Source organism: Tupaia chinensis, unplaced genomic scaffold, assembly GCF_000334495.1.
Source record: "Tupaia chinensis unplaced genomic scaffold, TupChi_1.0 Scaffold000197_1, whole genome shotgun sequence".
NCBI lineage: Eukaryota > Metazoa > Chordata > Mammalia > Scandentia > Tupaiidae > Tupaia > Tupaia belangeri.
Genome location: NW_006159672.1, coordinates 1,121,100 through 1,133,025, shown reverse-complemented (window position 1 = coordinate 1,133,025; position 11,926 = coordinate 1,121,100).

The following is an 11,926-nucleotide window of genomic DNA, read 5'->3' as shown; positions in this document are numbered from 1 at the left end:
TGCCCCCGCCCCCGGCCGTCCGCAGTCCGCAGCCGAGCAGGAAATTTGTCCGGCCGGGTCTCACCGCTTCCTCGGCTGCGGATCTGACTCTGGCTCCTCGGCGGGGGCGGGGGCCCTGGAGCTGCGAGAAGCGGGGGCGACGCCTGGTGCCCGGCGCGGGGAGCGCACCCGGGGCTCCCGCCCTACCTGGGGCTCTTTCCAGGCGCGGTGGGGATAGGCCTGAGAACCTTGAAGCACCCTGGCACCCTGGACATTGGTTTACACAGGCTGGTGTCCCTTCGGAGGAAAACTAGGCCCTGCCCTTTTGCCTGGATCCAGGTGCGCATGGAGGGTGCCAAGGTGTGGCACCTAGAAGAGGGGAAAAAAGGCAAGGTTCTTTCTATCCAGCCTTGACCCTGGGCACCCGGAAGTTGACTGGTTGGGAACACGCTTCCGGTCTTGCAATTAGGACAGCGGAATGCAGAGCACCTCACACCACTTCTGGTTTGGTGAAGCTGGCTAAGCTGTGAAATCTCTTGAGCATGGTGTCCTCCCTATAAAGAGGAAATAAGGGTACCTGCTTGGTTGATGTTGAAGAGGCCTTAATTGTCATGAAGGCAATATCTGGTAAAGTTCAACACACACAAAGCAGAAGACGAACACTACAGGAAAGGGGCCTGGACCAGCGCTTCTTGGAGACTTCTTTCCACGTGGCTTCATTTTAACTATTCAGGGAGGTTTCTATGAAAAGAAAATGCTATAGGAGGGTCAGATATCTGCACATCTTAGCTCTAAGCCTTCCTGATGTGTCCTCTGGATTGGCCCAAGACCCAGCCCTCAAGAGGTGTCCCTCATGCAGTCTGTGGTTGTGACCTCACCCACAGGCTTGTGAATAAATGGTGAGAAAATGGTGCTTAGGGCGTGGGGCCCTCACTATGCACTGAGAGCCAGTTCTAGGAGTTGTCTAACTCTTAGAACACATGCAGCCTGTTCTGGACAGAGATGCAGACCACCAAACGGAAGAGCAATGGCCAGCTACTGGCTGACACCAAGCACAGTCAACCTGCCCAGAGTGTGACTTTCCTTCCACAGAGTGCAAAGAGCTGTGAAACCAGTGGAGAACATGAGTTCAACCTCCCTTCCCTGTCCTGCCCACACTCTCTCCTGGGGGTTTTGTTTAGGACTAGAGGTTTGAACACCATCTATACAGGAAAAAGGGCAACTTCTTGAGACATTTCTTCCAAGTTCAGCACCTTATGGTTGTCTTCCACCAGAGACTGATTTTACTCTCTTTGTCTCTGTCTCCACCTCCCACCTCTCTGTCTCCAGGTCCGTTTTCTGTCTAGCTTGTCAATGCATCTGGAAGGTACTCTCTTCTTGTTGTGTTCACTTCCCTGACCACTGTAGGGGGCCCCAACTTTAGACCCACTGTTTCTCAGATGACCCATTCTTCACTTATCATCCAGGGGGGCCCTTACGAAGTAGAAACCAGGTCATGCCAACTCTGTGCTTAGAAGACTCCATTCAGAATAAAACTCAAACTCCTGTGAGACTCTGCTTAACTTCCCCAACTGCTCCTCACCCCTTTTCATTCTGCTCCAACCATGGCCCCTTTCTCGTGGTGCCAAAGCCCAGCTCCTTCTTTCCTTCTCTTTGCACCAGACTCCTTCTTAGTGACGGCCTCTCAAAGAAGGCTTTGCACCTATCTCTTCTGCGACTCCTGCCCACCGTCCTATTACAGTTTGGAATTACTTATGGCCTGTCATCTGCTCTTCTCCCTGCCCCCGGGGCTGTAAGCCCCAGCAGCCCAGCTGTACCTGTCTCCATTTGTTCTTTATCTTGAGTTCCTAATGCAACCCTGATAGCCAGGAGGGGCTTCATGGAAGAGCAGGGGCTGGCAGAGAAGAGGATGAGCCCCAGGAGGGATCAGCAGGCAGACTTGTGGCCTTGGAGCCCAGCAGGTCAGGAAGCTCCCACCTGAGTGTGCCCTCAAGGAATGGCCCAGGTGGAGTGAGACCAAATAGCCCAGTGACATCATCCAGCTCTAGATTTTCCTGTTGTTATGGCTCGTAGAGCCAAGCTTATGTACATGAAGGGGATAATTTCAAAGCTCTGATAAGCACAGTTTTGCTTGTTAACACTGCAGGGCTGGGGAGGCAGACTGTGATCCAAGAAGAAAGAAACAAGTTGCCTTTGTCAGACATCTGCCATTGGAAAGTGAACAGCCTTGGTAACATGATGAGGAGGCAGATGGCTCTTCTCTCCCGGTAATATTCTCTCTGTGGGACCCTAAAGGTTCTTCTAAGAATTAAGCAATATTCCTTAACTTTTTCTAAAGTCTACAGATTTCATCATTGCCACACAAAAGCATGTTGGTGTGTTGTCAGAGGTGATTATGCCAGGATTCTGTTGATTCCCACAGAAAGCTCCTTGATCCTTCTATACCATTTGTATTCCACTTTTCTTTAGGCCCAAGGCCCCTGCTGATGTCAGAATCAATTCTTCTGTCCTCATCCTGGGATTCAAGGACCTCTCCTACCTCGATCCATTCTGAACACTTGACCTCTTCATCTTTTAGGACCTGGGACACAACCCTTTTAAGTTCAGAGCGTCCTCTTGGTCCTCCTTATGCACTACCTGTCTGAGCACACACAGAGCCATGCTATCTTGTCCTCTTGCCTCCTCTCTTCGATTCCTCCGCTACACCAAGCTGTGCAGCTACTTTCCTTCAAAACACAGTTGGAGGCAATGTTCCTGCCACTGTTAATGGTAGAAGTCCCCATTTTACTCAAAGACAGGGACTTTGGATTCCTCTGCATTAACTCAAACAATGCTCATCATGCTTAAAAAGCTCCATAGATGCCAATCAAAATTCAAGCAATGAGGCCAGAAATTCTGTCTAGAAGGATAAGCAAAAAAAAAAAAAAGGCAAAATCGATGTGTGAAAAGCAAAGAAGAATTTGCTTTCAAACATTATGCAAAAATATTAACATAAAATTATTCAATTTTAGGAGAAATAAGCAGGTCTTGATTAATTGGCTCTGGGTCAGGATTGGCAACAAAAAACTGAGACAACATTGGTGCTTAATGATTTTGTTCAGGAGCTGTCCTCACAGAGAGGTAACTCAGTCACAGTGGTTATCTTGATCTAGAATGTACTAGAATGAGTGACTCTAATTGGTCTGGAACTTTCTATTTTTACATTACCTGACTATTCTTTTCTCTCCCCCTCTTATCCCATTATGCTCAAGGATTTAGAATAATATTCACTGAAATCAAGAGGACCGACTCTTTGCTGGAGCATGTCTCTACTTGTCCAGAAAAAAAGAACTATTGTAACCTCCTCCAGATCCTCCCAACATTCAACATTTTCTCCTTAGATTACTTTTCGTTGATGATGCCAAAAAAAATTCAAAAAATGAGGCCAAAAATGCTGTATAAAAAGAAAAAAAAAAAAAAAAAAGGCAAAATCGATGTGTGAAAAGCAAAGAAGAATTTGCTTTCAAACATTATGCAAAAATATTAACATAAAATTATTCAATTTTAGGAGAAATAAGCAGGTCTTGATTAATTGGCTCTGGGTCAGGATTGGCAACAAAAAACTGAGACAACATTGGTGCTTAATGATTTTGTTCAGGAGCTGTCCTCACAGAGAGGTAACTCAGTCACAGTGGTTATCTTGATCTAGAATGTACTAGAATGAGTGACTCTAATTGGTCTGGAACTTTCTATTTTTACATTACCTGACTATTCTTTTCTCTCCCCCTCTTATCCCATTATGCTCAAGGATTTAGAATAATATTCACTGAAATCAAGAGGACCGACTCTTTGCTGGAGCATGTCTCTACTTGTCCAGAAAAAAAGAACTATTGTAACCTCCTCCAGATCCTCCCAACATTCAACATTTTCTCCTTAGATTACTTTTCGTTGATGAATAATATACATGTATTATAAATCCTAAAGGTAAAGTCCAATAAATAAAGATAAGTGCATAAAATATAAAAATGCATACCCCTATCAAGATAATGAACATCTCCATTACCCTAGAACATTCTCTCATGTCCTTTCCAAGAAAACGCCCCTACTTCCATCAAAGACAACTTTTACTATAGATAGTTTTGCCTGATCTATCAATAGATTTTTGTGTAAATAAAATTACATAGTATCTTTTTCTAGTTTCTTTCACCCAGAAAAATCTTTTTTTTTTTAATAAAATTTATTTACTTATGTGTCAGAGATAGAAAAAGAGAGAGACACTCCCAGTATCTTGACACCACAACCCTCTCCTAGCCTCAGCCAGCCGTGGATCATGGACACATGCATGTCCTACATACTAAGGGAGATCTCTAGTTAGGAACCCAGAACCTTCCCATGTGGGTCGGGCACATAGAGTGTGGTGTTTTACCACTGTGCCTCTCTGGTCAAACAAAGTTAGTTTAATATCCAGTCTTTATTGGCATGTCGACAGTTTAGATAAGTTATCTTTTAGATCTTTTAGGTTTTAGAGAAAACTTTTTAAGGAATTTGATTAAACTATATATACATATATACACATATGCATATATATGTGTGTGTATATATATATATATATATGTATATGTATACGTACTTGTTTTGTTTTGTTTTGCTTTTAGAGGTTTTTGCTATAGGGTGTGTGCGCTCGCCAGACAGACAGAGACAGAGAGACAGAAAGTGAGAAATCAACCCCCAGGGGGGATGGTCACACCGCAATCCCTTCTCCTCCATTCTCCTCTCGGGATCTTGGGCATGCACGCACATGCGCCCGGCGTGAGTTTTAAGTCACCAGGTTCGGGACGCAAACCACGGTCGACTACGTGGGAGTCCAGCGACATAGCCATTACGCTAACTGCTGGTCCCTTGTTTTTTTTGTTTTTTTTTTTTTTCCGTGGTACGTATGTACTCACCAGAGGGAGATACAGGGAGGAAGGAAAGTGAAAAATTGCCATGCATAGGGGATGGTCCTGCTGCAGTCCCTTCTCCTCCACTCTCCTCAGAATTTGGGGCATGTATAGAGATACACCTGGAGCGATTTTCAAGCTGCCAGGTCTGGGACTCAGACCACAAAGTCGGCCATGTGGGATCCAGGGCCTTAACCTCCATGACACCTGCTGGCCCCTGTCTTCTAATTTTAACATTCGTGTCATCTTTAACTGTGCTTCTGTGGACTTACTTTTCATGTAAATGCTCCTTTGCTGAAACAAAAACAAACAAACAGAATACCTTACTCATATGTTCATATGTTTATATAGATGGCATGTATATGGTAGGAAAATAATATAACAATGAAAACCTTAAGTCTCATTTTTATTGTCCCCTCCAAAACCAGTTTTTTTGAGACAAAGTTAGTTACCAGATTCAGTCTTCCACCAGAAATTTTAAGCTTTAATCCATGTATACATATGAATTTCCCATACTAGTGTTGTAATGCTTACTGAGCTAACTCACTCATTTCAGCCACTGCAGTCAGCATCTAAATGAACCAAACATTTATGTAACTATGCTAACTTCTCTAGACAACTTACGGTATTCCCAATGGTTTTTAAATGCAATATACTATAAGAAATAACTTTATTCATATGTAATTTCACATGTAGAACAGTATGATTGTATATAGAACTTTTGGTCACTAGGCACAGGTGAATGATGTATGTGAGTGTAGTTAGTTAGGAGACAAGCAATCCTATGTGTAAGCATGAGGACAGGGGACCATTCCATTCACAGTGCCTCATACCATTAATTGCATCTCTTCTTACATGATTAAGAGAGAGAAATTGATTCAATATACAACATTAACTGATATCTAGAAATGAGAGGTGATGCCATTGGGAGGTCAATATTAAAACAATTCTGCATCTTTTAAGATCTGCTTCAGGTGATTTTGTAATGTGTAGAATACCTGCCGATTCCTCACTCAAAAATCACAGGGGATGAGAAAGAGTCACACTTTGGCAAAAGTATATTTTCCCCAAACTTGTGAGAAATGGTAAGGTCTTCAGTAGGCTGCTGGTAGAATGAAATGACTTAATTTCTTTATTTTTCAGGGTGAAATTAATGTCCATAACCCACAGAACATAAACACTTGCAGAATGATTTGTTATTCATCTAGTTTTTGTCTTATAAAAACAGTATTTTGAGTTTGCTCTTGGAATTAAAGAAAAAGTTAGTAATGAGAATTAATGTGGCCCCAAAATGGTAAGGAAACACTCTTGGGAGATGAGATGTGGATAGCTATTTTTTATATTATTAAAGCATAATAAAAATTTTGTTTTTAAATGTTTTATTTCTAAAAGCATTGTAGTGTAAAGAAAGGTTATTGGGACCAGAAGTTAGCGTAATGGCTATGTTGCTGGACTCCCATGTAGTCAACCGCGGTTCGCGTCCCGGACCCCGTGGCTTAAAACTCACACCGGGCGTGTGTGCGTGCGTGCCCAAGATCCCGAGAGGAGAATGGAGGAGAAGGGATTGCGGCGTGGCCATGCCCCCTGGGAGGTGGTTTCTCACTTTCTGTCTCTCTATCTCTCTCTGTCTGGCGAGCGCACGCCCCCTATAGCAAAAATCTCTCCAAAAAAAAAGAAAGAAAGAAAAGTTATTCATATGTAAAAAGGACCATTGCCTCTTTAATGGAAAAAATATGGTCATCTCAAGGCAATCTTTCTATTGAAATGATCCCAAAGTACGTATAAACTACATACATCTTACAGTAAAACCCAAAGTGTACGTGAATTAATTAAAGACAATAAAATAAATTCCATTATATATTCTAGAGCTCTGTGTTCTGTAAGTTGTATATTTGTGATTATACTTTTAAACATCATTAACATTTAATAATCCTCATTATAAGTGGGACAAATCAGCTGCTTCAAATTGCTGTAAAAAAGAAAAACTTGGCCCACCAAGTAGTGAAATTGCTAGCAAACTGAACTTCAGTGCAGGAAGCCACATCGCTGGCTGGGATTCCGGTTACCCAGGTCAGCCTGAAAACACACTGGGCTTGCGTGGGCATGCTCAGGATCCCAAGGAAGTGAAGGGGCTGGGAAAAGGAGCCAGAGGGGTTATGATGTGATGAAGCCCTTTCAAGGGTGCTTTCCTCTCTTTCTTTCTCTCTAGTGTGTATGTATATGTTCTTTATCATAAAATAAAATAAACATTTTAAAAAGAAAAGAGATACAGCTTTCCTCAGTGTATTCTGTCAACAGAAAAGCTCGTTTTCCTTCTTCATATCAGCTCAACTATCACTTTCCCAAGTAAGTTTCCATTGGTAGCGGTGTATGAGGAAGGGTGTCAGAAATGACTACAGATAGCACAGGGGGCCATTTCTTATTTCATATGTAAATTGCTTATTTATTTTCATAGACATTAGAAAAATATTATTGATACAGAATTTAGATGTTTATTATAACTAAGCTAATGTAGATAGTGTCATGGTTAATTAATTTATAAAAAATGAACTTAGAGAAAATTATTAAGGAAATAATGCTAGCGATGGGAATCACATATGGGAAAGAAATTGCAACAGTGGATCTGGAATAATTGAGCCTAACAGAGTACTGAGACAGAGCCATTTCCTTTCATCCTAGTTTTGGATCTTGCTCTCCACCTGTCTATGAGCACTTTATGTTCCAGACTGTTCTTAACTTGCCGTGGTCCCTTCATCCCAGACTCTGACATCGCTTCCTTTTGTGTTCCACACCCAACCTCAGTCTGCCCTAGCTCATCTCTCATGCAGTTTCTGTCCTGGGACAGAGTCCAGACTCCTCTTACTCCTAACAGGGAAGGGGCAAGTGAGATGGTCTCTGTGTTCATGCTTTGTGAGGTTACCAGACTTATCTGTAAAGAAAAGAGAAGCAGGGAACCAGCAGTTAGCGTAATGGCTATGTCGCTGGACTCCCACGTAGTCGACTGTGGTTCGTGTCCCGGACCCGGTGGCTTAAAACTCACGCCGGGTGCGTGTGCGTGCGTGCCCAAGATCCCGAGAGGAGAATGGAGGAGAAGGGATTGCAGCGTGACCATCCCCCTGGGGGGTGATTTCTCGCTTTCTGTCTCTATGTCTCTCTCTGTCTGTCTGGCGAGCGCACGCGCCCTACAGTGAAAATCTCTCCCCCCCCAAAAAAAAGAGAAGAGAAGCATGGAGAGTGCAAAGTAGAAAGATAAAGAGAATGAAGTAATTATTAGGTTGTCGGGAAAATCATGACACATTTTTGCATAGAAAAATATGTCATGACTTTCCCTACAACCTAATAGAATACAGTAGAGATGAAGGTCAAAGATAACCTAACAAAAGAATAAATGTCAGGTGTCTGTGCATGCATGCCCAAAATCCTTAAAGGAGAGGGAGGTGGAGATTGAGGAGAAGGGATTATGACATGGCCATTTCCCTATGTGGAGTGCTTTCTCTTCTCCCTTTTTTTTCCCTGTCTCTCTGGTGAGTACACGCTCTTACAAAAAACAAACAAACAAACAAACAAAAAAACACCAAAAGCCAAAAAAAAAAGTGATTGATGGGCCTACAGGGAAGATTTGAATGAGTCGAAATATTACATGGAAAAATTTCTCTATAATAAACTGAGCATCACATAAAAGACAACCCACATGATAACAGAAGAAAGTGATACAAAACTGTATAAATAGTGCAAGTTAAATGACTTCACTTCACAAATAAACCATGTATCCATGGTTATCAGAGTAAGTCACATATGGAGAGAAAAAAAATAAGGCTGGTTTCAAACTCTTTTATAGTAATATTTTATATTAAAAGCCAATAAAGCAATAGGTACAAAATGTGGCAGCCATGTTGTCATTTGAGATTAAAGTTTGACTACCTCCATTGGCCATGATGAAGTAACAAGATCAAGTTGGCCCTTGATTCTTAAAAAACAATAATGAGATAGAAAATGAGGTATGAAGAAATGGTTCGCAGACATTAAACTTCAGCAGAGGTCTATAATTCCTGAGAGAAAAGAAATAAATGAGGTAAGACTACAATTGTTCCAGGAAGTTTCTAAGGAAGGAATTTCTAGATCATGGAACAGGAGAGGAAACCAAAGGAGCCCAGTGGTCTTATGAAGTTGAAGAGAAATAGACAAGAGTTTAGGGAGATCAAAGTGGTTAGAATGGGTGGTGAGCACTGGAGAGGAGAGAGGTACAGAGGAAAATCTGAGAGGGCTGCTGATAAATTGTTTGAATATTTGATTGCGTACTGATGTACATCCCTGAAAGGAAGCTGGTAAGGCCGGGAAGAGAACTACAAGAAAGCAGTATGACAAACAATTTCTAGGGCTTAATCAGGTTAAGAGGAAAGATCTTGTACAAGAGAATTCAGAAAGAGACCCACACAAACATGGTCATCTGATTTTATTTTTAGAGAAATTTTTGCTATATAGTGTGTGCTCACCAGAGAGAGAGAGAGAAAGAGAACATGAGAAATGACCCCCCCACACCCTGAGGGGAGATGACCATGCCACAATCCCTTCTCTTCTATTCTCCTCTCAGAATTTTGGGCATGCATCACATACATGTGCTTGCTGTGAATTTGGTGCTGCCAGATCCGGCACTCAAAACATGGTCAGCCATGTGGAAGTCCAGCGACATAACCACTACACCATCTGCCAGTCCCAGTCATCTGATTTTTGATAAAGACATTAAGGCAACTCATTAAAGAAAAAATAACCTTTTCAAGAAATCAAGCTTGAACAATTGTATATATATATATATATATATGAAGCTCAACTCTTATCTACTATCATGTAAAACTCATAATATTTCATAAATAAGTTAATGAAAACTATAAAACTTCTAGAAGAAAATATATGAAAAAAATCAAGTTAGAGATGTCTTAAATAAAACATATAAATCATAATCCCTAGAATAAAAATGTTGGTAAATTGGACTTCACTAAAATTTTTAAATTTTGCTTTTCAAATGAAAAAGCAAGCTAGCACTTTTCTGACTTGGAACCAACCCAAATATCTACAAACTGATGAATAGATTAAAAAATTGTGGCACATATACTCCATGGAATACTATTCAGCCCTAAAAGATAACAAAGCCTTGGAATTTGATAGAAAGTAGATGAATATGGAAGATTTGTTGCTGAGTTAAGCAAGTCAGGCTATGGAAGAGAAACACTGCATGTCTCCACTTAACATATGCCAACTGTCCACACTCTATGATAGAGACTGAAAGACTGGAGAACTAAAAGTATTAAAAATTGTAAAGGACATTAGAGACAAAGTGGAAAGGGAGTGTGTGTGTGTGTGGGAAGAGCATAGGAAAGCAAATTTGGGGGGAAAATGGAGATGTAAGATATTTGTGGGACACAGATAATGTTTATTATCTATGGACAAGGGTGTGTATAATAGTCTCAACTGGGCTGGCTGGACTGAGTTGTAAATCATGCTGGGTAAAGTCTTTTCACAATCTAAATGATGTTTAGCAATTTAATGTATGAATAATAATAATAATAAATTAAAAAAAGAAAAAGCAAGCCAGAGACTGGGGAAAAAAATAATTTGACAATGTACGTCTAAAAATATATGACATATGCAAAATATATCTCTAATAAATACTGTATCAAGAATATACAATATAAAGAATTCTCACAACTTAGCAAAAGAAGACAAATCAATTTAAGAAAATGGGTAAATGCTTTAAACAGACATTTCACTAAGGAAAGTATATGTATGGCAAAGAGGCACTAAAAAGATGTTCACCATTATTAATCTTAACTACATGCAAATGAGTGAGCCACCACTTCATTCTCATTAAAATACCCAATTCTGAAGTATTGATGGTAGCAAGTGCTGGTAAGGACATGGAGCAACAGGACTATAGCACATATTGCCTATAGGAATGCACATCGCTACAATCACTTTGGAAAGCAGTTTGTCATTTCTTTTAATGTTAAGTATATATTTATCATGTCCCAGTAATTTATCTCCTATGTATTTATCCAAGAGAAAGGGAAGAATATATACACACAAAGTTATGTGCACAAGTGTTCACAACAGCTTTGTTAATAATAGCCAATAACTCAAATTTATCAAAAGAGCCATCAGCTGTTGAATGAATAAACATTTTCAGTGTATATAGATGGATCTCAAAAAAATACAGATAGATACAAAGTATTATGTTCCATGCTTTATCATATCTATGAAACTCTACAAAAGTCAAAGCCATAGTGATAGAACTTCAGCTTAAAGCACTATTACCCCAAATGGCCACGATTTATAAAAACAAAAAAAAGTAACAGGCATCATTTTCCACCACTGAAGAAAAGAGAATTTTTTTCATACATTGACAGTAAAATTATGAGTTAGAGGATGCTGTGAAGGCCAGTTTGCATTTGGTGTCAAAAACCTAAAACTAACTATGGGAATCAGCAGTTCTTCTTGTGGGATTTATCTAAGATTACAATTAGTTATCTATATTCAAACAAGTTTATATAAGCAAAAAACTTACTAATATCTCAAATAGCCAAAATAGAATAGTGTTAAACAAGTGATGGTAAATCCAATAAATGGAAGGACATAAAATAGTAATTTACAGATGATGTATAAAAACCTATGGGACCTGGGACCAGCAGTTAGTGTAATGGCTATGTCACTGGACTCCCATGTAGTTGACCGTGGTTCAAATCCTGGACCTGGCAGCTTAAACTCATGCCAGGAGTGTGTGCATGTGCACCCAAGATCCCGAGAGGAGAATGGAGGAGAAGGGATTGTGGCATGGCCATCCCCCTTGGGGGGTGATTTCTCACTTTCTGTCTCTCTGTCTCTGTCTTTCTGGTGAGCGCACACGCCCTATAGCAAAAACCTCTCCAAAACAAAACAAACAAACAAACAAAAAACCCTAAGGGACCTGACCAAAGCTATATTTAGAGGAAAATTCATATTTTAAAGTATTTTATTATTAATACAAAAATAAAATA